The 26572-nt window shown below is 41.5% G+C and overlaps 2 protein-coding genes across 6 annotated transcripts in view; one reads left to right on the top strand and one right to left on the bottom strand.

Moving 5' to 3' along the window:
• Positions 1–16015, bottom strand: part of WDR91 (WD repeat domain 91) — a 178295-nt gene extending 162280 nt beyond the window's left edge. For all 5 annotated transcript variants that reach the window (XM_069227939.1, XM_069227940.1, XM_069227943.1 and 2 more), the window contains exon 1: positions 15915–16015. The gene's annotated coding sequence lies outside the window, so the exon portion shown is untranslated. The remainder of the gene's footprint in view (positions 1–15914) is intronic.
• Positions 16016–16436: 421 nt separating this feature from the next.
• The window catches only part of CYREN (cell cycle regulator of NHEJ), a 47253-nt gene continuing 37117 nt past the window's right edge, over positions 16437–26572 (top strand). The window contains exon 1 of the mRNA XM_069227944.1: positions 16437–16923. The gene's annotated coding sequence lies outside the window, so the exon portion shown is untranslated. The remainder of the gene's footprint in view (positions 16924–26572) is intronic.

The following is a 26572-nucleotide window of genomic DNA, read 5'->3' as shown; positions in this document are numbered from 1 at the left end:
CAAACATCAAACACTATCGCACTTCATAGGCAAGACGATGCTCCTTTATTGTATTCCTTGCTTCCTTTTAATGAAATCATCACCCAAGATGAAAATGTTAACTAACCAATTTGAAGGTGAACAATGTTACCCACCAAACCACCTTTGAGGGAGTTCCATATAATAACAGTGAGTGTCATTCTGGATCATGGGACAAACCATGAAACCCTATTGCACCATTGATATGCATCCTGTAACATTTTTCATGAACATGGATCTATGTCGAGGTCACAATAGATTACAAATGGGGGCAGCAGGCAATTCCAGGCTACAGCAGCAGTATAAACGTCAAACTATTTAGTGTGATAGCTTCAAACTGCTGCACCACACAAACAGTAGTGATGAAGAGGCCCCTAACAACATACATCAAATCACAGCTAAATGTGGATTTTGGGCCATTCAGTCTGTGGAGAACCAAGCAGAAAGATAACAAACAAACTTTTCCAACATCTGACCAATATAAACAAACTGGTAGATATGGAGCAATGGAGAGTGAAATGTAGATTTTTCTAATCCCATGACGGAAAGTCTTCATTTTATTAAAGACACGGAGGCGAGTATTATGCGTTTCTTTTCTTACTTTTAATAAACAGCAGCAGTCAAGAAATGTACTACGATTCCCAGAAGGCAAGAGAACAAGAGCCAATGGGAATAAAAACGTAGTCAGAACAGTGTACAATGCATAACAATGCATACAAGGGTATTATGACATCACTTGACTGCGAACAGCCCTCTTTTCTTGCGAAAGAGTCAGTTAGAATTAAACAATGGAAAAATAGCAAACAAAATAAGAATTGCCATGAGGAAGGATAACACATCAGAACAAAAGTTCAAAATCCGAGACAGCCAAGAAGGATCCTGGTAAGCAACTTCAGCGGGAAGGCCAGCCTTGAACGGTGCCATAGAAGCTTGAAGAGTGGGAATCCATGACGAAGACGATGTCTTAAGTGGAAGGTTGAGTGATGGCCAATGGCGCTAAAAGGGGGGGGAATGAACAAAGTTAAGAAAAGTGGAGGGATAATACTCGCCTCCGTGTCTTTAATAAAATTAAGACTTTCCGTCATGGGATTAGGAAAATCTACATTTTATGACAAGTTTAAAGCATATTAATTACATTCAATGAGACATGAGATTTAAGAATATCCTCTAAACGGGAGCCTGCCCAGAAAGCTTTGGAAGCCATAGCCCCTCTGGAAGAGTGAGCTCCAAACATAGAAGTATCTATACCCGCCAAAGACATAAGCCATTTGACCCACCGAACCAGAGTAGTGGCAGAAACAGGATTGTGGGGTTTCCTCAATGAAATTAGTAGTTGGGAATGGGAAAGAGTTCTTAAATCTGCAGTCTTTAGTTAATACACTTTTAAACATTGTCCAACACATAGTTTTGGATGATCAGGAAAGTATGGATAGAAGACTGAGGATAAATTAGTTTTGGTTCGACGAACCACAGTAAACAAAACTCCAGATGGTGTAAATTGACGGTTAGAAATATCCAGTGCTTTAACATCTGAGAATCGTTTGATAGAAACAAGGCACAATAGCATGGTTAATTTTGCAGATAACATTTTTAGAGAAAGCATGAGATTATCAGGCCATGACAATAGAAATTTCAAAACAATGTTAACATCCCATAGCTGACTATACTAAGGCATTGGAGGATTGGAAAACTTTACTCCCTTTAGTAAGCAGCAAATTAGAGGATGCTCTCCAACTGGTTTCCCATTAACAAAAGAATGATTGGAAGAAATAGCTGATCTGTAAAAGTTGATGGTATGGAAAGCCTTACCTTTGCTGGCTTCTGCCGCTAAAAAATTTACTATAAAAGTCACATTTGCTGAAAAGGAATCAATGTGTTTTCCCAAACACCAGCTGTGCCAAATAGACCAGGCTGATTTGTAAGCTTTCTTTGTGCCTGGGGCCCAAGACTGTGAGATGTATTGTGAAGCTTCTGCCGAAATGCAAGGGAGAGAACGGGACTGCCCGAGATTTTCCATGCGGATAGAGTTAGTAAGTTGTCCAAAATGAGGGGATGAGGACGACCTAGAGGTTCTAGCAACAGATACGGGAAAGAAGGAATCAGAACAGGGAAGTCTATTGAGAGTTCTAATAGAGTTGGGAACCAGGATTGGGATTGCCAAAAGGGAGTTATGAGTACTAAAGAGGCTTGTTGTCGTCTGAGTTGGGCAAGTACTCTGCTGATCATGAGGAAAGGGGGAAATGCGTAATTGAGGGAAAGAGACCAGTCCTGTAAGAAGGCATCGGATGCTAAGGCCAATGGATCTGGGCACCAACTGTAGAATTGGGGAAGCTGAGTATTGAGGCGTGATGCAAAAAGGTTGATTACTAGAGGGCCCCATTTGCTCTGAATGTCTTGAAAAATTGAAGTGTGAAGTTTCCAATCGCTTGAATCTCGAAGGTAGCGAGAATGCCAATCCGCCACCGAATTGAGAGATCCTGGAAGGTACTCTGCATGAACCGAAATGTGGTTCAAAAGGCAAAATTCCTAAAAGCCCTTGGCTAATTCTGCCAAGGGTTTGGATTTTGTGCCCCCGAGATGATTTATATAACGAACCGCCGAGATGTTGTCCATTCTGAGGAGGATGGCACAGCTAACCTTTTTTTTTGCAAGGCTTCTGATTGCAAAGGAGCCGGCAAGCATCTCTAAACAGTTGATATGCATTTTGGACTCCTCTAACGACCATGTGCCTCCAGTCGAGATTGTTCCACATCGGGCCCCCCAGCCGGACCGGCTTGCATCTGATTCTAATACTAGATCTGGGGCTGACGCAAATATAGTCCGTCCGTTCCAAGCGTCTAAATGGTCTATCCACCATTGAAGCTCTGTGCGTGAATCAACGTCTAAAGGGATGTTGACTGAGAAAGGCCTTTCCTTAAATGACGAATTTTCAATCTCTGAAGTGCCCTGTAAAGAAGGGGTCCCTGGAATATCGCTTGGATAGATGAGGAGAGGAGACCCACTATTTGCGCGATAAACTTCTGAGACAAATTTGAGAACTGCGTAGAATTTGCAGAATTGAGGTAAATGATGAGTTTTAGTCCTTGAGCCCTGAGAAAGGCTACTACTGGTTTCATGAGTTTGGTGAAACACCTTGGGGCCGATGATAGACCGAAGGGTAGAGAGGTAAAATGAAAATACTGGTTTGACCACTGAAATTAGAGAAACTTTCTGAAATGAGGGTAGATTTGGACAACTAGATATGCATCCTGAAGATTCAAGCGAACTATCCAATCCTGTTGGAGGAGCGTATCTCTGAGATGGAGTATGGTTTCCATCTTGAAATGATGATAGACTACAAAGTGATTGAAAAAACGTGGAAGAGGGGGTTGCTGTGATTGAACAGGAATTGAATAGAGTTCTATGGAGTACCCTTGGACAGTGTTCAGAATCCAAGGGTCTGCAGTGATTTCCAACCATTTTGACAGGAAAAAACTAAGACGCCCTCCTATAGGTATGGAAGGAAAAGGAAGACTTACTTGGTTGCGAGGAGGATCTTGAATTACTGAAGCCTCAGGAGCGGAAACCTCTGCTTCTCGGAGGATAGAATTGCGGCCTATACTCCTGGTAGGACACGTTGTGTTATCCTCTGGAACCTAGGTTGTGGTATGAACGGCCGGCAAAGCGGTTCCTTCCTCTGTCAGCCCTTGCAAAAACACGTTGGGAAAACATATTTTTCAGCGATTGCTGAGCATTGTCCAATGATGTAAAAGTTGCCACATACTTGCTTAAGTCTTTAATAAAAGACTCCCCAAACAGTACACCATCAGTTTGTGTGTTAGGCTGGACAGTAGCCAAGTTGACCAACTTAGGATCAAGCTTCAGAAGTAAACCCTTTCGTCTCTCATGAGTAAGCGCAGAATTAGCATTTCCCAGAAGACAAAAGGTGCGTGGGACCCATAGGGTGAGTTCTTCTGGGTCGATGAAGGAGCCATAAATTCTGGCCGCCTCGGCGCGGTCAAAAATGCGGGTGAGAGGCCCAAGAACGTCAAGCAATTTGTCCTGACAAGCAGACCACGTCTTATCCACTCCTTTGTGTAAATCTTTGCCCAGTTTTGTAAAAAATGTCAGCAGAGGTTGATCAATAGAGGGGGTAATAGAGATTTTATGGGAGAGAGAGGGGCAAAGACATTCCGACTTTAATTTAGCCCTTGTTTCTTTGTCCAAAGGACAGTTAATTTTGGCGGAAACATATTGAGCAACATGGTCAGCAGGTACCCAGTCAGTAGAGCTGGGATGAAGGATGTGGGAAAGGTCAAACATCGGGAAACCTTCAGGGTCTAGAAGGGGAATAGGATTTGAAACATCCAAGGAGGATATCCTGGGTTTCTTTAAAGGAGGGGGAGAAAAAGAACTATTGTCTTCGTTGTCAGAAAAATTTGAATCAGAGTCCAAATCAGGAATGTCGTCATCCGTGTCAGGGATGGACGAAATAATCAAAAGGGGAGATAATATTTTTTTATTTATTTTGTGTTTTAAACTAGGTTTCCCATTGTCTTTATACTCCTTGGTGGGAGCCCTATGAGGAACCGCGTCCTCTGCCACGTGAGGAAACCTCACTTTTCTTTTGCGCCAGTTTTCTTAGTTTTTTGGGGTTTTTATGGGGACAAAAGCGCTGACTTCATTCCCCCACAGCCTGGGCCAACATAGATCTGGAAATCATGTCAGAAAATGATGATTCTAGGTTTTTGGAAAGATTTTGGACGGAAGAGGATACTGCCTGCTGAACAGAGGATTTAATAAAGGCAGTGAGCTCCTGCTTGATATCCTCAGCAGCATCATGTTGCAAGGGAGAATTATCTGTCTCCATAATAAAGGATAAAAACCAGGTTAGTAAAGGGTTAAAATAATAACAACAGGGCTAGAACAGCCCAAGTCCCGCCTGTGGGTGTCGCCTGAGAGCAGGAAGCTGGGTGTGGCAGACGGCCGTTGAGCGGACAGGAGAAAGGCAGAAACACAAAAATGTGTTGTGGAAATGGGAGCCTTCAGTCGGGGAGCGTGCAGAAACGGAGGTAATCCCAAAAATAATGTTGTACCGAGTATTGAGGAAGGGGGAGCGAGCGTGCATAAGCGGTGAAGGAAAACGAACCCAACGTTTCCTCAGACGCGGCGAGAATGACTGCCGTGTGAGGAAACATTGAGTAGCTTGGAGAGAAACGCGCAAGGCTGCGCGCGCAAGGTAGACATGCGGCAACTTGCCGACTGAGGCGAAAAGAAGTAGAACAGCGCATTTAAAGAAATATACAACAAAATGTGAGTAAATTATAGCACATAACCATATATTAGAATGAATAACGATATAAAGTGAACATATAAGCATAAAGGGTACTTAACTTGACTGCGAGCAGCAAGAAAAGAGGGCTGTTCGCAGTCAAGTGATGTCATAATACCTTGTATGCATTGTGATTGGTGTACACTGTTCTGACTACGTTTTTATTCCCATTGGCTCTTGTTCTCTTGCCTTCTGGGAATCGTAGTACGTTTCTTGACTGCTGCTGTTTATTAAAAGTAAGAAAAGAAACGCATAATAGGAGCCTCCGGTCTTGTCATAAAATTTGAGGTCTCATCATACAAAGATGAAATTTTGCTGTGACATATACTATACGAGTCTGATATTTTCCTATCCTGACTCAACAAAAATCAGAGGCAGACAAGAAGCACTGGATCAGGCAAAAAACAAGAACGACAAGGAGATACAAGAAAAGACTGAGATATGATAGCTGGAGGATATAGAAGAATGGGCAGTGGCAGCTGGGGCTTGGACAGAGAGGGAGAAACTTCAAGGTCAAAGACAAAGAAACAGTCAGAGTAATCGAAGAACTCAATCCAGTAAGGTTTTCCTTCATTCGGTTCATTCACTATATTAGCAATCTCTGCACCTCTGTTTTGCTTCCTCTGTCTCGTTTGTGATTTTTTCTTCTTAAGACTTTCCCAATTTGCAAACATGGGCCAATTTTAGCTATTTAAATCACTAATATGGGTCCCTTTCATTTTGGTGTGCCTGGGCCTAATTTCTGCAGCAGTCTAACCCTATTCTGCCAAAGGAACTTGTTGTGTTTTAAAATGTGCAATTGTAATTTGTCGTTGGGGGTGGGCAGTGTACCTTTATGGAATGCTGGGTGCGTGGAGTTCTGATGACTTCATCGGCTCCTGAGTCAGTTGCTGTACTTGGAGCTGTGAGGACGTTGGTGTTGATGTGGAAATAAACTTCGTGTTCAGGAATATTCTCTGTTTCTCCCTTCTTTTGGATACAACATAAATTGGAGACGAGCTTCTATCAACACCATCCGGACCCACGTAACTGTTATGATATTTATTTCTTGTCCTCACACTCGTTTACTTCATGGTTATATTAAGCGGAAATCTTTCAGCTGACAGAGTATGCTGGTGTTTTTAAATCTATTTTAAAGCAGATTACAATCTCGTTCAGGTATTTTGTTAAGGGCCTTTGCCTGCTTGCGCCCTGCGAAGTCCTCTGGTTTCAGTTCCTGTTGCCTAGTTACACCTGATCAACAAACAGTTTACTCAGAGGAACCGGTTTAACTCTTCTTTGTTGCTGTAGTTAATGCGACATTGGGTTAAGACATCAAGAATATTTTCTTTACAGAGATTGAAATCTACATATTTTTAAACAACGTGGAGCAAATTCTGGTTACTGTAGTGTATGTTTTGGTTTACAAATAGTGATATATAAATCCGCAAATCGTCAGAGGAATTCTGTGTGCTTCTACTGTGTTTATTCACATAAACAAAGAAAACCTGTGCTGGACTTTCTGCACCAGAAAATAAGAATCCACTATCATGCGGACAGGTGCACAGTAATTCGCGCACTCTTCATTTTAAGTGCACCTTGTGGATTCGTACATATTCTGGTATTTATTTCACTGTTGCTATTGGATGGAGGATATTTCTACGCAATTGCGGATCTTTTCAGTGATTCGCACACTTCTATTCTGACTGCGAGAAAATAAGAATCCACTATCACGCGGACAGGTGCACAGTAATTGGCGCACTCTTCATTTTAATTGCACCTTGCGGATTTGTACATATTCTGGTATTTATTTCACTGGTGCTATTGAATGGAAGATATTTCTACGCAATTGCGGATCTTTTCAGTGATTCGCACACTTCTATTCTGACTGTGAATTTACAGTGAAAGTACAAATTGTATGGACATGTGGACTTAAAATGTTATGCGCACAGTGATTCGCACATTCATCTGCTTTTCTGGATCTGCAGACCTGTGAATCTGTTTGCAATATTTCACGCTCGTATCACGACTACTCTACATTGAAGGCGGTTGCAGATTTGTACATTGATTCGCACACTTATTCAATTTTTATCTTTAGTGGTGTCTTATAAGTCATATACACGTTCATACAGTGTCTATTCCTCGGTATGCAAACAGCAAATTTGCCACTGGCATTTTTGCCTGAACCCGGTATTCCCATGATAAAATGGCAACACTGGTTCAAGTCTTTTGAAAGTTACTTAGTGGCGATAGATGGGGTAAATTTTTCTGCGGTTCGAAAGAGGGCGATTTTGTATAATTGCCTTGGTACAGAAGGTCAGAGAATTTTTGATCATCAACCCCAAGTGCAACCTTCATCCAGTGATGGTTGGGATGTTTTTACTGAAGCTGTAAAGAGGTTAGAAAATCATTTTAAGGATGACCTTAGTATAATAGTTGAAAGACACAAATTTTTTACTCGAAAACAATTCCAACACGAATCGATTGATAATTTTGTAGCTGAGCTTAGGGTATTAGCAGCCACTTGTGAATTTTTAGGACCCCTCGATCAGTACCTAAGAGATCAGTTAGTGGTGAATTGTTATGATTCTAGAATCCAAGAAAAAATGTTATGTTGTAGAAATCCATCTTTGTGTGAAACACTAGAAATTGCTAGAGGCATCGAGCGTTCAGTAACAGCTTCCAGAGAGTTAAGCAAAATGAAAGTAAGTCAGGCAGAAAATGTGAACATAGTTTTACAGAAGTCTAAGACAGTTATGTCGGGCACTCCAGATTTAAAAAAAAATAATGTTAAAAGTTCACTATGCTTCAGATGTGGTTCTAAGTCACATGTTGCCAATTCCTCAAATTGTCCTGCACTGGGGAAAGTGTGCATAAAATGCAGGAAGTCTGGTCATTTTGCTCGTGTATGCAAGCAATCGCAAAAAGTAATGTTAGTTGAGCATCAGCAAGCCATTGACAAGCTGACAGATGGAGGGGAGGTGGACTTTTCAAAAAGATGTGTTTTGATTGTCGATGATATTAATTCTGATTGCAAATTTTCTAAGGATCCAGTATGTGAGGTTAAAATTGGGGAAGTCAAGCTAAGAGTCACTGTGGATTCAGGCTCACCTATATCAATTGTATCTGATACAAATTATCATTCACATTGGAGTAACCTTCCCTTGTCAGCTCCTGACATAAAAACAGTAGCTTTTGATGGTCAAGAAATTGATATGATGGGGTATTTCTTAGAAAGGATTTATTATCAGCAGAAGACTATTAGTACAAAAATGTATGTAGCCAAGAGAGGGTACAATATTCTGGGGTGGAAAGATCAAGGACAATTTGGGATGGTTCTGAGACCGGGTACTGAACGACCTATCACCCTGATTGAGAAAGTGGACATAAAACTTGATACTCTTAAAGATGTCCTAGACAAGCATACTGTGATTTTCAGGGATAAACTAGGCTCTGTAAAAGGTTATGAGCATAAAATAATTCTCAAACCTGATGCGATACCTGTGGTACACAAGGTGCGTAATGTGCCCTTGAGCATCAGAGGGAAGTTAAAGGAGCACCTACGTGAGCTATGTGCTGATGGAATCATTGAATCGACTAATTTGTCTCAATGGGTTTCTCCGATTGTGGTTGCAGTTAAGAAAACGGGGGATTTGCGATTATGTGTGGACTTGAGGTCTTTGAACCAAAATATTCTAGTTGATTGATTCCCGCTGCCCAAAATACAGGAGTTATTGGCACGATTGGGGGGTATGAAAGTGTTCTCCACGATTGACCTCAAGTCCGCCTATCATCAAGTTGAGTTGAGTAGGGAGTCTCGTTCTCTTACAACATTTGTCACTCCATTTGGGGCTTACAGATTTTTGCGGATGCCTTTCGGTTTAGCTTCCGCAGCATCTGTGTTTCAGAAGCTAATGTATCAATTGTTTGGGGAAGTACACGGAGTGTTGGCATATCAGGACGATATTCTGAGTCTATTCAGGAACACATACACAAACTTGATAAAGTCCTTGAAATTCTGGAAGAGCACAGGATTACGGTGAGAAAAGAGAAATGTAAATTCATGGTTGAGACGGTTGAATATTTAGGTCACACAATTTGTGCACAGGGAATCCTACCCAAGAAGGACTTATTAGGGGCTATTGGAAATGCTCCATCTCCTAATGATAAAGACCAGTTGAGATCCTTTTTGGGTCTTTGTGAGTACTACTCGCGATTTGTTCACAATTTTGCGTATCTGACAGAGCCATTAAGGAAGTTGTTGAGGAAGGGTGAGAAATTTCTGTGGCAGGATGAGCAGGCTCAAGCCTTCTTAACTCTTAAGACTCTCATAATTGAGGCTCCTGCTCTTCATCCTTTCAATGAAGACGTACCTTCTGTCATTACTGTGGATGCGAGTGGGATTGGCCTAGGAGCTGTTTTAAGTCAAATGATAGGAGGCAAGGAATTTACCATTGCTTTTGCGTCCAGATGACTTTCTGAGGCCGAAGTGAATTATAGCACAATCGAGAGGGAGGCACTAACTTGTGTTTGGGGTGTCAACCATTTTTCAATGTATGTTTGGGGGAGAGAATTTACTTTGGTAACAGATCACAAGCCATTGGTTTATCTATGGAATGACAAAATTTTCAATAAGACTAGTCCTAGATTGACCAGGTTGTTGGCTAAACTTTATGAGTTTAATATGAAAATGAAACATATTCCTGGGAGAACAATGGTAGAGCAGATTTTCTTTCCAGGTGTCCGGTTCACAATCCAATTGAGGGGAAGCAAATGGAGGATGAGGATGTCATGGTGGGAATGATAGACGGAGTGTTTGTTTCTGGGGAAGTCATTTCCAGGCAGGTTTGGGCGGAAGCTATGAACAAGGACAATTCTCTATTGCTTCTTAAAAAATATATTTGTGAGGGTTGGCCAGCAGGGAATGGTGTTTTAGAGGTAATAAAACCTTTTTGTAAGGTTAGAGAGGAATTGAATGTGGAGGACGACCTTGTCATGAGGGGGGAACGTTTGGTACCTCCTAATGAATTAAGGCACAAGTTGATACAGCTGGCTCATGATGGGCATGTTGGAATCACTGGCACAAGGAAGAGGTTGCGTTTATATTATTGGTGGCCGGGTATGGACACAGAGGTGGAATTTGCAGTTAAGAATTGTAGCATTTGCAAGGGGGCGGATAAAGGTTTGCATACTAGAGAAGTGCCTTTGTGTCCTGTACCGTTTCCTGATAAACCTTGGCAGAAATTGGGATTGGATTTCATTGGTCCAGTTGGGGGTTATAATGACGGGAAGAAATATGTGTTGGTTGCAGTAGATTATCATTCCAAATGGGTTTCGTACAAGTTTTTAAGAGAACCTAACACCACCAATGTGATTGGATTTTTAAAAGAGATCTTTCATTGGGAAGGTATTCCCAGGTTTTTGGTCACAGATAACGGGGTGCAATTTGTATCGCACCAGATGGTTGAATTTCTGAGAAGACTTAATATTAAGCATCTTACAACTGCATTGTATAGTCCGCAGGGTAATGGGCTTGTGGAGAGAGTAAATAGATTACTCAAGGAAACTATTCAATTGGCCATCAGGTCAGGGAAGAGTATACAGGAGATTGTGTCAGAAAGGATATGGTGTTATCACAACACGCCACATTCTTCTACTGGTGTTGCTCCTTTTGTACTTTTGAAGGGTAGACATTCTTGCAATGAACTGTCTCCAGAGTGGGTTGTACAGGAAACTTTAGGAGGTGTTGTTGCTTCTGATATCAATCAGGTGAAAGACAAGGTGATTAAGCAACAGGTCAAGAGCAAATTGAGATATGACGATCTGAAAAGAGTTAAGGAGGTTCAATTTGGTATAGGTGATGTAGTTAGAGTAAAAAAACCTCAGGGGAAGGGAAAGGGATTGTCAAGTTTTTTTCCCACTGCCAGGGTGGTCAGAGTATCCAAACATTCTGTTATGGTTGAGGGTGGCAAATGGTGGAATAACAGGAATGTGGCGAAAGTGACAGATGTAGCCCCTGGGGTAAAACATTCAGGTGTTTGGGCTGATGTTGAGTTGAAAGATAGTGGTTATGATGGCGGTGCTTTAGGTAGAGGATCAGGTGAGAATGTGGGGTGTGGTAGTTCTCCACATGAAAGAGGATGTGTGTTTTCTGGGCAATTTAGTGATCTAGGAAGAGGGTCAGGAGAAGACATACGAGAAAATAACATGCATGACGGTCGTGGAAATTTTGGCATAGGAAATACTGTGGGGGTGATGGGTGAGGGTGAAGTTGAAAGGTTGGAGGAAGGTGCTAATCTGGAGGGTGTGATGGGTAGGCCCAAAAGAAATGCTGTTAGACCCAAATATTTAAATCAGTTTGTGACGTACTAGGTATTTCGGGAGGCAGTGGGATATTGCCTTTATTGCTTATGTACAACTTGCCGTTATTGCCTAAGTATAACTTGTTTTTCATTTCTTAGTCTATGTATGGAAGGTTTAGAATGTTTATTGGGATTTTTCATTTCCAATGTATCTTTTGTATATTTTATTGTAGCATAGAAGGGAATGTGTAGCATATGTGTTAGTATTTGTTCTGTTTGTTAAGGGGGAAGATGTGTTGTGTTTTAAAATGTGCAATTGTAATTTGTCGTTGGGGGTGGGCAGTGTACCTTTATGGAATGCTGGGTGCGTGGAGTTCTGATGACTTCATCGGCTCCTGAGTCAGTTGCTGTACTTGGAGCTGTGAGGACGTTGGTGTTGATGTGGAAATATACTTCGTGTTCAGGAATATTCCTTCTCTGTTTTTCCCTTCTTTTGGATACAACAGAACTGCACAACGATATTATAGAACTAGGGACTGGCAAATTGGAAACTTTGTTTCGCAACACCCCTGTCTATATTGCTGCAGCTAAACATCCAACAAGACAAAAGGCTGCAGGGAGTTGTTTCCTATGCTGTCTCTCAGGGCTGCTAGTGCTGGGGTAAATGCAAATGTCATCCCATGATGAGATTACTCACCACCCTCAGTCCTGGCCTGGGATTATCAGCATCACTGAAGGAGAAACATGTAGCCTCAGGGCTCAAAAAATCCACTCAACCATTCACATTGGTGAGTCATATTTGATCAGGTCTAGCTATTTTTAATACTTACTCGTCCCTGCCGAGTTGACGCTGAACAGGTGCTCTATTCAGTTGAAAAGTGGAGGGGCAATAAAATATGCCTTTAAATCTTGTTCTTATGTCACATTTACTCTGCGTTCACAGACAGAGGTCAAAAGTCAGTTTTTCTTACAATTAATTTTCCTTCTGCCTGCAGAGTTCCGGGACTTTGTAAGATGAACTGTGTAACCTACTGCTTAGAATGTAAAATAAAAGGCTATAGGGTTTAGGTTTTCCTAGCACACAACATTTAAATGACTAAGTCAACTGTGAAAACATTTCAAAATATATTTCAGTCGTTGTGAACGCCCTTTTTTATATTTCTGTGTGATGAAAAAATATTTTAATAGGTTGAAAACAAATCAGAATACTTTACATGTTGATGTGCAAAGGATATGTTTCCTGAATCCCAATTTTCACAGATTGCTAATACACTATATAGCTTTATCAGTAAAGCTGCAAGTTAGTGGAGATGGTTTTTGGACATTTCTTGGAAAGTTACTGTGTGTAGATGACAATATGTTACCACATCATGGTTTGGTAATATATTTATTAAAATTGAGTGTTTAAACAAGCTGAGAAACACTCCTGCCCTGATGGCAATGTTGTTAGTAAACTAAAAGAAGTCCTAGGTTATGTGGCTACACCTCATGGGTATGTGGGCTAGATTCTTGTGGTGCATGCAGCAAACTTTAGTCTACTCAATCAAACAAAAGAGGTTTTTTTTGTACTGCAGAAATGCTGAGCTCACATATTTGAAGGTGCAATCATGTAAGAATTAGGAAAAAGGCGACTCTGGAAACTATTTGCCTAGGATCACACAATTTGAGACCCGTTTACAGGTCAAGTACATTACAGTTAGGTTGAGTAAATGATTTAAGTTACTCGACCTGCAGGTCTAGTAACATTTTTATGATTTTTCGAGCCTGTCAGGAGGTGGGAAAGCATGGAAAGCATGCTTAGAGCCATGTGCCGAAGTGGCACTGTCATTACTGCCTTGCAAGATCCATTAGCTACTGTTTTGTTTTTGTTTTTTTAAATGTTGCCAGCTACACACTTTGCAAAGATAGAGAACTTTAAAACACAAACATTCAACGGATTAAGCTACTTGTCACACCCATAATAAGGGCCACTGGAATTATACGCTTCTGCAGCCACAGTATTTTCCGCATAAATATGGATTAGGTTATGGTTAAATTGCCATTTTCATGAGGAATTAAAAATGCATTTGTGTTAAACTTCTGAAATATTTGATTACAGTTTTACAATTTAGAATTTCCTCCTGGGATGCACACATGGTCACACATATGTGTGTTGGGCAACACTGAGGGAGGCTCACAGTCATTGTTAAATCAAGTAATGTCCTGACAGAAGAATTTGCTTCAAGAGGATGTATTCAACAACCTTAAAACAGATTCCAAATACACGTTCCAAAGTGCTGTTGTTTCTCACTGACTTTTTTGTACTATGAGGCGTCAACCGTCCCTGGCGGAATCTCCATACATTCACATTACAGAGTACACGCATTCCATAGAACATTCACAATAAAGACAATAGGACAGATTACAGTACCACAGAAGACAGGATACATTCTCAACAGTTTTCTTAAAACATTAGGTAGGCTTAACTCCACATCATTACAAATCCACGTTCAGCAAGTTTGAATACTATCGGGACAAAATTAAATGGTCATTCTTCATGGAAGCTGGTATAATGCCCACATTATTTTCTATAGTAAATGGAATGGAACTGAGCCTGATCAAATGTACAACTGATTTAAAGAATGTACATTGAGACAAATAAGGACAGAGAAAGTCTAATAAATACGCAGTTCAACCTACTAATGAACTATTCAGTCAACTGATGTATGTTTGGACCAATGAATGTACAATCCGTACAGTATCAACGCGAGATCACATTTTTAGGGTTCAACATAACAAGAAGCAGGTGAATGGAACGTAACAGACACCTTATTCATGTAGGAATCGATGTACAACTTCACTAAAAATACACAAAAAGGTACAAATTCCCAGTGAGCAACACTATACTGTGCTCTACACAGACCTATTGTTGGTGCTTAATTTGAGCCAGGGCCCATATGCACTCTTTTTTGGAGCCCAGGTCTTATTTTTGATCATTAGATATTAACCCAGAGAGAAAGAGAGCAAAGGGGGGAGAGAAATACAGAAAACATCGAAAATGGAGATAGCATGGACAAAAAAGAGCCTGCAAGTGTAAAATAATGAGGCAAATGAGTGAAAATATGCTCGTGGATGAAAGGGGTATGAGGAGAAATCAAAACAATACAGCCTTGGTATTCGGCAGTCCTGACATTTAGCATGCAGTACCGGCGGGCTTCTGAGAAAAATGCGGGACCCAGCACATATTATTTTGCAGATGAAGCATTAAATGTACTAGTCACTGTCATTCATTTAATATAAAATGTTCAGCGTGAGTTAAGAGTCCAATGCGTGCAGATTATAATATTTAAAAGCACGCCTCATATAATTAAATATATGAGGTATGGCGTTTCCATAAAAGCACCTAATGGTACAATACAAAAACCTTATAAAATTATGAATGATACTTCACAACAGGGACCCCAGCAAAATTAACGATCCCTTAATCTGTACAACGCTACAACAGTTTTGTTTATGTGTATTTTTGGCGGGGTACTCAAGTCATGTGTTAATGCTAATAATAGCTTCAGGCGCCTAAAAAGAAACCTGGGGATCTGGGCAGTCGCATGCACCCACAACAGGCTTCATGACTGGGGGGTAACAAAATACAATTCATGAGCCCTGGTTCGGCCACCAATTTGGAAAATGCAGTTTGTGCGTTGGTTTCATCTGGTCTGTGCGATGGGACGGTGAGTATCTCAGATCCCCGAATCTGTGCAAACATTTTAAACCCCCTATGATCTTCAAGTCCCTGCAAGATTAAAGCTATTACACATCTAAATGAAAAAAGAAATGGAAACCACTATTTCTTTCTCGACCAAAAACCCACAATCAGCGTTGTAACATCACAAATAAAAGCACCCTTTTAGTATCTCGCTACTGACAACCAGGCACTATAAAGCATGCAAACACTCACTTCCGTTGCTTACTGTGCGTGGAATAAACAGTCAAGTGTGACTCTCCCAAACTGAAAATGCATATTGGAAGGGATGGGCCGCCTCATTCACAAACTATCAGTTCACCAGTACCACTCGTTTTGTCTCCCATACGTTGCCTTCTCCTACATCAGCGTCTCCCCTCTGACAGGACCAACTTCTCTCTCTGAATCCGAGAGCTCCCCCTGCTCACATCCCAAGAAACTCTTTTGTCGCCTTCTTTAATATTACCGGCGATCGTTCTTAAATCACCTGCTCCCTCGTCTTACTAAAACAGACTTTTATTTCAGAATTTATGACTCCTCCAAGACGTGTTAACAGCTCCTCAAAACACACCGGCAGTGTACCTACCCAAGTGCGCTCTCCAGTCTCTCCTCTCCAGCACCAGGTTCCCCTGCCTGTCACATGACAGACGTCAGCTCACACGTCACGTGAACCCTTCGAGCTCCGGCTCAGCCAGTTAGTCGAGGGGAGTACATGCATTGAAACCAAAGACGGACTTGCGTTACGAGCCAAACGTGAGCTGATAAATATTGAGTTCCCCAAGAATTTTGCCAAGACCTGTTACAAAATTATAAAAGATAAGTTTCTTTTCCAAAGTACATTTTATTGTTACCTGTGTTTAATTTAGACCAATATGAGCATATGACCATTCGGTTTGCAGTTGCTCACAACAGTTATATTTGGAAATAGCCTGAAGGATGATTTTATTGTTACAGTTTTACATTAAAAAGATTAGCCGATTCGCAAGAATCTAAAAGATTAATGGGCAACATCGGCATCACAGATAAAAACGTTAGGCTCGTGTTTAAGATGGAAACGGTATTGTTAAAAGCTTACGCGGATTGTCCCTTTTTTATGTTAATTTCCACTGTCAAGTTTTAGAGAATCGAAACAGATATGTACTGTCGTAGCGGTGTGGGGGACACTTTTCACTTCTCACAAGTTCCCGCTTTCTCACAGTTTCCTTGATAGAAAAATCTTGTGGCAGCGGCCTATTAAGTTACCTGCGGGCCAGTACATAGCGCCTCAGAACGGTATTTTGAAGCAGTGCTTCGCCATTGGACGCCTTTGCTTGAGATACAGCTGTTGTGTCCTCGGTGCATGCTTGTGCGGCGATGGCACGAGACGCACTCCCGGTGTCGGGACTGGCGTAAGCACGACTGAGAAACGCTTTAATCTAAATGGATTTAAGGGAACATCTGCAAGACCAGGCCATATGCAACTTCACTGGACACTGAAAACAGAGAGATTCTACTTGAACCGCAACCAGGAGTAGACACGTAGATCCTTTTACCCTTTTTATTGGACAAGTGTGAGGGAGCTGTAGGAGTCAAATTTGATGACAAATTGTGCCGTGGTGAGTAGTACTTTTAGTTGTCTTTATATTTTGTATGTGCAATTTCTGCAATGATATGATACCATTCCCGTGGTGCTCGAGGAATGTCTGCAGTGTCTGGAGCTGGAGGCCTCCCTACCGGGCCTTTTTATTTATGTCTCACGCTTGGCGAGACACATGCTGAAGACCCAAACTTATCACCGTATACTTTTTCTTGGTACCGAGCTGTGACATGGGGACAGGGGCACAACCATTATTTGACCAATGTACAACATTGGCTTATTAGAATCCTGTGCAAGTGATAGGTCCACAATTGTCTTCCTCTTGGGAACCAAGTACCACATTGTAGTATTTCACTCTGAAGGTTGCAAAGCAGAGCAGTCCAAGGCCTACTCGGGGATATGTGGTGTGGGATGTAACAACAACATTCAATAAATCATTGTCCAGTCAGTGCTTCTCCTTTTGAAAAGGAAGAATACATTCATTACACACATTACTAAATACTACGCATTTAATTACAACTATATACGTTGTGTGTTTAAAAACATCTTTGGTGACACTCTTACATAATATCTCACCCGCTACTGGGCATGAATTCTATAATCACCATGAAGGATGTGGCGTTACAGCCAGCGCTGCTGACTTTGGAACTGGTGAACCAGGTTCAGGTCTCGGTATTGGCTCAGCATCCTGTGATTCTGGGCAAATCACTTAATCTCCCCTTGCCTAAAAACTGAATGTGGTAATGTAACAGGTGCTCATGTAAAGTGCTCCAATGCCTTTGCATCGAGTTTGTTCAAAACAAAAACTGCAACAAAAAGAAACACAGACTTTTAGGAGGAAGGAGTGGTGGAGTACGGTGATGGCTGAGCAACGAATGAAAGCAAGGCTGACACCTCAAATGGTAGGGTGGAATTATTCTTAGTGCGAATACAAGAACACAGAATGATGAGTTAGGCATCTTAAGTCAGGGGTGTGGAATTTATTAAAATATCTACTTGTCCAGGGGACAGGTTGCTTTTCAAATCTACTTGTCCTGTAAAAAGATCTACTTGTCCCTTTGGTGCCATGTAGTGTGGCGACAAATTATGGCAGCAATCTCATTATGTGAGTGCTCTGATAATAGCCTCTCTGATTATGCCAGGGCTACTACCATAGTAGGGCTTGAATACTTGCAGTTTCAATCCCTACTGTAGCAATTTCCTTATTTTGCCACCTTTCTGCAGATCTGCATACTGGGGCTGGAGGAAGCAGTAAGCAATAGTTCCAGGGCTGGAATGCCTTTGAGTCTGCAAACCTACTAACCTGCATGTTTTAAAGATTTTTACCAGCTTCTCTCTAATATTTTCCCATAATAAGAAAGGTTGGACATTTACTCCTGACAATGGCAGAATTAGAACTTCTTCCGGGGTTGGGAAGAAAGTGGCTGGAGGGAAAATGAGCTTGCAAATGCTCAATAGATTTTTACATGAGCAAATCTACACATCGTATTTACCCATGCTAAAATACTGTTCACAAATATTTTATATGGGTACGACATATACCATGGGTGCACTTTTGTGACTTTCTTGAAGAATTTGGGGCCACATGTAGGTAGGTTCAGATTTGGGACCAGCAAATTGCGAGTCGCAAATCCGAATGTAGGATGGTGTCCCTGACACCATCTGTGATTCGCAAGGGCTTCGCAAATGCCCACATCATGAACAATCATGAGGTGGGTCGCAATTTGCGACCCCCTCGTGAATGGCGGCCCTCACAGGGATGGTGGCCTGCTGGAGACAGCAGACCACCATGTCTGTGACTGCTTTTCAATAGAGCCATTTTTTTTTTTTTGTAATGCAGCCCATTTTCCTTAAAGGAAAACGAGATGCATAACACAAACGAAAAATTAAACATTTTAGTTTCATTTTTTCAGAGCAGGCAGTGGTCCGCACCACTGCCCGCTCTGAAAAAATGTTTACAGTGACATTCACAATGGGGAAGGGGTCCCATGGGGATCCCTTCCCTTTTGCGAAAGTGTTAGCACCCATTTGAAATGGGTGCAAACTGCGATTGGTTTGCACCCGTGTTCGCGGTCACAAAACAATCATACATTGCACTGCGAGTCGCAATTAGGAAGGGAACACCCCTTACTAATTGCGAGTCGCAAACCCGTTTTGCGATTCGGTAACCAGCTTACCGAATCGCAAAACTGAGTTTGTGCATCACAATGTGCTTTTTGCACGTTGCAAACAGCGAAAGTCGCTGTTTGCGACATGCAAAAAGCTACCTGTATGTGGGTCTTGGTCCCTAATTAGGTCTGGTGTTAACAAAGACATTTTGTTTTTATTAAACTTCTATTTCTCTCTCTTTCGGCTGGCTTTACTGTGAGTGATCGCATTCTGCTCTTCCACAAGGAGCATATTGCCACACAAAGTAGTTTTGTTCAGTGTCAGGAACTACAGTGGCAATCAGTGACGTAACGAAACTGGAGGGTGCCCCTTTGCAAAGAACATGGAGGAGCCCCCTCTCCAGACTCACTCAGTGCAGGTGCTGTGCTGAAGGGGCCTCCTGGAGGGCGGCTGCGGGGCCTTTGTAATGCCGTTGGTGGCAATGTGTGCTTTTAGAGTTCAAAAACTTTTTGGGGGGGTTTTGCCAGTGTTTGTTACAATGGTCAGGGCCTGGTAGCTCCCACAACAATAAAGTGTTACAAAAGCCATGTCAAAACAAGACATGCATTGATGAAACTAAAAGACTTATAAAAATACGTCAGATCAGTTGGCTTTGTCAGAGTTTGTTTATTTTCATGCTTCACATAATCGTGTTGAAAATGGTTACACTGATTTTCCATTAGAAATATTTTTGGGAAATACTAGCATGCATCAACACATTTTACTAAATGACACTTCATTTGCATCTAATCAGAGAGCATTCTGGGAGCATTATATTTAGCCTCATAGCCTAAACTTTTCAAACATGTGTTTACAATTTTTTTTTTTTTTTGGTACTGGAACCAACGTCCGTAGTGAAGTGTGACCTTAAAACATTTATTTACAGCACTCACCCTAATAATGAAGGCTTTCAAATAATGAACCATAAATACAAGTTCGAACAGCATTATCTTTCGGAAACATTACCTCAACTGCAGAGAGTTCCACTCTCTGTAAACAGGCAGCCAAAGGGTTTGTGCTGCAGGGGGTTGGGCCTACTTGTCCCAAGGACAAAGTAAACATAAAAACTTGTTGCCCTTGACCCCAAACAAGAATTCCACATCCCTGTAAGTGTACTGGTCAAATCCGATATGACCACAACCTCTTTAAAAGGGCAATCGATAACTTGACTTGACAACTAAAATGCGGTTTCTGCATATTTCAATACAAAGTACTTTAGAACCAGTTTTTGCAAAGCTATTTTAAGACGACAACCCTTTTAAATAATTCCGTCTGTGAAGCTCATGGTATATTTTTAATTCCATCTTCAGACAGATGCTCCTGCCTGACAGTTGTCCAAAGGTGCGTTTTAAGTCTGATCACGAGGACTTCACAACATATGCTTGTTTGAGGGTGTGTGCATTTACAGGTCTCAGAATATTGAGCTTAGTCTGTTAACACCCCTAATTTTTAGATGTGTAACTGGTTCCTAATGCATCTTCTATTCCTCCTGAGATTGAGTAAGTGAGTGCCAATCAGTTGGCAGTATTACCCCCTGTTACTTACCGAACCAGGAATCTGCATGATCCTAATTCAAAATAAAGTTGTTGTAAGTACCCCACATTTAGCAGTGCTCATATGAGATGACTGAGTTACATCCATGAAAGAAGCCATCAGGCAGGGGTGTGGAATTTATTAAAATATCTACTTGTCCAGGGGACAAGTTGCTTCTCAAATCTACTTGTCCTGTAAAAAGATCTACTTGTCCCTTTGGTGCCATGTAGTGTGGCGACAAATTATGGCAGCAATCTCATTATGGAAGAGCTCTGATAATAGCCTCTCTGATTATGCCAGAGCTACTACCATAGTAGGACTTGAATACTTGCAGTTTCAATCCCTACTGTAGCAATTTCCTTATTTTGCCACCTTTCTGCAGATCTGCATACTGGGGCTGGAGGACGCAGTAAGCAATAGTTCCAGGGCTGGAATGCCTTTGAGTCTGCAAACCTACTAACCTGCATGTTTTAAAGATTTTCACCAGCTTCTCTCTAATATTTTCCCATAATAAGAAAGGTTGGACATTTACTCCTGACAATGGCAGAATTAGAACTTCTTCCAGGGTTGGGAAGAAAGTGGCTGGAGGGAAAATGAACTTGCAAATGCTCAATAGATTTTCACATGAGCAAATCTACACATCGTATTTACCCATGCTAAAATACAGTTCACAAATATTTTATAGGGGTACGACATATACCATGGGTGCACTTTTGTGACTTTAAGAATTTGGGGCCACATGTAGGTAGGTTCAGATTTGCGACCCGCAAATTGCGAGTCAGAGCGACTTGCAATTTCGCAAATCCGAATGTAGGATGGTGTCCCTGACACCATCTGTGATTCGCAAGGGCTTCGCAAATGCCCACCTCATGATTAATCATGAGGTGGGTCGCAATTTGCGACCCCCCCCCCTTGCGAATGGCGGCCCTCACAGGGATGGTGGCCTGCTGGAGACAGCAGCCCACCATGTCTGTGACTGCTTTTCAATAAAGCAGTTTTTTTTTTTTTTTTTGTAATGCAGCCCGTTTTCCTTAAAGGAAAACAAGATGCATTACAAAAACGAAAAATGAAACGTTTTAGTTTCATTTTTTCAGAGCAGGCAGTGGTCCACAGGACCACTGCCTGCTCTGAAAAAATGTTTACAGTGACATTCACAATGGGGAAAGGGTCCCATGGGGACCCCTTCCCTTTTGCGAAAGTGTTAGCACCCATTTGAAATGGGTGCAAACTGCGATTGGTTTGCGCTCTCGTTCGCGGTCACAAAACAATCCTACATTGCACTGCGAGTCGCAATTAGGAAGGGAACACCCGATTGCGAGTCGCAAACCAGTTTTGCGATTCGGTAACCAGGTTACCGAATCGCAAAACTGGGTTTGTGCATCTCAATGTGCTTTTTGCACATCGCAAACAGCGAAAGTCGCTGTTTGCGACATGCAAAAAGCTACCTACATGTGGGTCTTGGTCCCTAATTAGGTCTGGTGTTAACAAAGACATTTTGTTTTTATTAAACTTCTATTTCTCTCTCTTTCGGCTGGCTTTACTGTGAGTGATCGCATTCTGCTCTTCCACAAGGAACATATTGGCACACAAAGTAGTTTTGTTCAGTGTCAGGAACTACAGTGGCAATCAGTGACGTAACGAAACTGGAGTGTGCCCCTTTGCAAAGAACATGGAGGAGACCCCTCTCCAGACTCACTCAGGGCAGGTGCTGTGCTGAAGGGGCCCCCTGGAGGGCGGCTGCGGGGCCTTTGTTATGCCACTGGTGGCAACGTGTGCCCTTAGAGTTCAAAAACTTTTTGGGTGGTTTTTGCCAGTGTTTGTTACAATGTTGAGGGCCTGGTAGCTCCCACAACAATAAAGTGTTACAAAAGCCATGTCAAAACAAGACACGCATTGATGAAACTAAAAGACTTATAAAAATAAGTTGGATCAGTTGGCTTTGTCAGTGTTTGTTTATTTTTATGCTTCCCATAATCGTGTTGAAAATGGTTACACTGATTTTCCATTAGAAATATTTTTGGGAAATACTAGCATGCATCAACACATTTTACTAAATGACACTTCATTTGCATCTAATCAGAGAGCATTCTGGGAGCATTATATTTAGCCTCATAGCCTAAACTTTTCAAATATGTGTATACACTTTTATTTATTTTTTTACTGGAACCAACGTCAGTAGTGAAGTGTGACCTTAAAACATTTATTTACAGCACTCACCCTAATAATGAAGACTTTCAAATAATGAACCATAAATACAAGTTCGAACAGCATTATCTTTTGGAAACACATTACCTCAACTGCAGAGAGTTCCACTCTTTGTAAACAGGCAGCCAAAGGGTTTGTGCTGCAGAGGGTTGGGCCTACTTGTCCCAAGGACAAAGTAAACATACTGTTGGGCAATGTCCCGCAAAGAGGTCCACCAAAAAGAAACTGCCTCTTCATAGCATGTGTTTTAATTCCAACCACCATGCTTTCAATTCTGTTCTGAAGCACCAGGACAGAGTCACCACACTTTAATGTTCACTAAAATATCAGTGTTACTTATAAATCCTGCAGGAGCAATATGCATTATAAAATACACATTTCTCTAAAATTGCTTTGAGAAGAAGTTCCATATTCTCTATAATGGTTTTTCTTTAATGTGCCTAGAACTTATAGCAGTTAGACAGGCCTGGTAAGAGAAAGGGATATCCTTGAACGGGACACGAGAGACACACTAGGCAGACAACATGGTTATTATTTTGTCATTGTAACCCTGGAACAAGAAGAGGACAAACTTGTGTTTTCAATGTGCAGTCCTTTTGAACTCATAGCTTATTTGAGTTATGCTGCTTTTGACATGTCTAGGTTTAGTTTAACAGCAGAATAAGGTTCTGTAAGCATTTTGTTGCTTAACTACACCTCTTAGCAGCGGCAGGACTCAGTGATGCAATGCCTATAGAATGGAAGCACTGGTGTACTTGGTTTGCATGGACACAATCCCAGAGAAAAAACACTCCAAGCATAAGTTGAAGCAAATTCTACATCTGTCTTGTGGGTAGGTCTTACAGTGCACTCTGAGAAACTGATTATAAAGGTGTTGCTTTACGCAGAAGAGGTATGTCTTTGGTTAGACAAATCATATGTTCGGGCATCGCATAGCTGTTCTGTGTCTGTCTACCTACGGGTCAGGTGCCAAGCACCTGAGCTATCCCTCAGGTGACAATGCTCCATCATTAAAGGACAGAGCCACAACCCTTATTTTTGCGAGATTTCTTCTAAAGTTGCTACCGACCCTGCATTTAGTTCCCAGGGACACCCACTCAATATACTGGAAACCCATACACGCAAGGCAGGAGTTAATGTGACTAATATTTAGTGAGCTATGTACCTGTATGCAAGTCATCATGATAAGAAGCAAAAAAAAATGATATGGAGACTAAGGCCACATTTCCAAGTATTGTAGAATTTAGGTGATAATTAGTGCACACAGTAATTACTTCTAGGTTGGCGTGGGATGATTAACAGGTAACCTAATTAGGGCTCCCAGTTTTATAGTATATATTGTTTTGGCATTTATATCTGTATTTATCCATATTTATTTTTTACTTGCTTTATCAGTATTTATCCACATATTTTTTGCGCTTAGAAGTGCTGGAATTGGAAAACAATAACTGTGGGAACCACTAAAATAGGAACACTAGGGAGGTGAGGTAGAAGGTGGCAAGGCAGCATCAGAAGGTGTGCATTGAGTAGTAGGCACCTAACTTCTCATTTTTGCAAGTACATATGCATTATTATTATAAACTCTGCTCCAAAAGAGACTAACAATTAGAAATGCAATATTAAAGTTGCACTGGCGTATTTTATTTGTCTCACGTAGACCACAAGTTTTTTGTTTGTGTGTGTATGATGATGATGATACCAGTCATAAATAAACGTGAATACAGATGCAAACAGCCAAAAGTAAAACAAAAAAGCCACACTACATTAAAACAAAAGTTTATCCCACTGCAGATTAACTGATAAACTGCCTCATTGTACCTCTGATGTGCTTGTCCATCTGGAGATGAGATGTCAAATGCCACACCCACTCCAAGCCCAGAGACAACCTATTGAAAATGGATTGCTTGCGAAATATCCAGATGTGGAGAGCCCATCCCAGATGGAAAGGAAATTAATTATCTGTCAGTATTAGCTCTTGTAGTTAACATTGCAGCATACCACCACGAAGAGGAGGAAAAAAGCCTCATCAGCCCCCTGCTTGGCAAGATCCACACAATGCATGTGAGAGGCTGCTGCATTTGCCGTGGACAGCCTGTCTCTCTGTATCTGGGCAGGGGAAGCCACTGGTACCAGCCAAGACCCTGGTTTCTAAGCATTAATACCTGCCGAAATGGGAATTCTGCACGTTCCCACAACTTTCCAGTACTAGTGCTTAGTGTAAAAATAAAGGTGCAATGGGTGCATTTCTACGTTAATTTAACAAATGTTTAGTCATGTTTAATGTCCAGTGAGTTTTAGCCATTACTGCACAATACAACAATGTAAAATAATTTGTGTTGTAAAACAGCTTAAACAGCAGTTGTTAAGCTTTTCTTTATTGGCATTTCAAAGGAAACACAGTAAGTATCAAGTAACCGTACAAAACAAGTATTTAACCCCTTCGCTGCCAGGCCTTCTCCCCCTCAGGTGACAGTCCTTTTTTTGGCTATTTGGGGCAGTTCACGCTTAGGCCCTCATAACTTTTTGTCCACATAAGCTACCCGAATCCCAGACAGCTAAACATTTCTGAATTCAGCAAGCGGTCGCTTGTGTAGATCCAACAAGGTTTTCCTACAGAAAATAACATCTGAAATAAAAAAAAAAATTGAAATTGAGGTGAAAAGAACCAGCCATTTTTCTCCACGTTCTACTCTGTAACTTTTTCCTGCGATGTCAGATTTTCGAAAGCAGTATACTGTTACGTCTGATGGACTTTTCTGATTGCGGGGATATATTGGGCCTGTAGTGTCATCAAGCACTCTAGGTACCCAGAGCCAATAAAGGAGCTGCACCTTGCAATGGGTTTTCTTTGTACACCTGGTATACAGCAATTCATTTGGTGAAATATAAAGAGTGAAAAATAGATATCAAGGAAACCTTTGTATTTCCAAAATGGGCACAAGATAAGGAGTTGAGAAGCAGTGGTTATTTGCACATCCTTGAATTCCGGGGTCCCCATACTAGCATGTAAATTACAGGGCATTTCTCAAATATACGTCTTTTTTTACACACTGTCTTACATTTGGAAGGACAGAATGTAGAGAAAGACAAGGGCCAATAAAACTTGTTCTGCTTTTCTGTGTTCCCCCCCAAGTCACACGATAAAAAGGGTACCTCACTTGTGTGGGTAGGCCGAATGCCCGCAACAGGAAATGTAACATTGACACATCACATTTTTACATTGAAATCTGACATGTTTTTGGTTTTTGGCCTCTAGGTCAGCCGACACCTAGGTAAACCCACTAGACTTGTGCATTTTGGAAAACTAAACACCTAGGGGAATCCAGACTGGGGTGACTTGTTGGGGTTTTGACAGGTTCTGTTACCCAGAATCCTTTGCAAACCTCAAAATTTGGCAAAAAAACCCACTTTTTCCTTGCATTTCTTTCATAGAAAGTTCTGGAATCTGAGAGGAGCCACAAATTTCCTTCCACCCAGCATTCCTCCAAGTCTCCCGATAAAAATGGCACCTCACTTGTGTGGGTAGGCCTAGTGCCAGAGACAGGAAATGCCCCACAATACAACATGGACACATTTCATTTTCCCAAAGAAAACAGACCTGTTTTTGCAAAGTGCCTAGCTGTGGATTTTGGGCTCTAGCTCACCCGGCACCTACCAAACCTGTGCATGCAAACTAGACACCTAGGGGAATCCAAGGTGGGGTGACTTGTGGGGCTCTCACCAGGTTCTGTTACCTGGATTCCTTTGCAAACCTCAACATTTGGCAAAAAATACACTTTTTC

Source organism: Pleurodeles waltl, chromosome 4_1, assembly GCF_031143425.1.
Source record: "Pleurodeles waltl isolate 20211129_DDA chromosome 4_1, aPleWal1.hap1.20221129, whole genome shotgun sequence".
Taxonomy (NCBI): domain Eukaryota; kingdom Metazoa; phylum Chordata; class Amphibia; order Caudata; family Salamandridae; genus Pleurodeles; species Pleurodeles waltl.
Note: the sequence above shows the minus strand (reverse complement) of the source record. Positions and strands in the feature narration are given on the sequence as shown.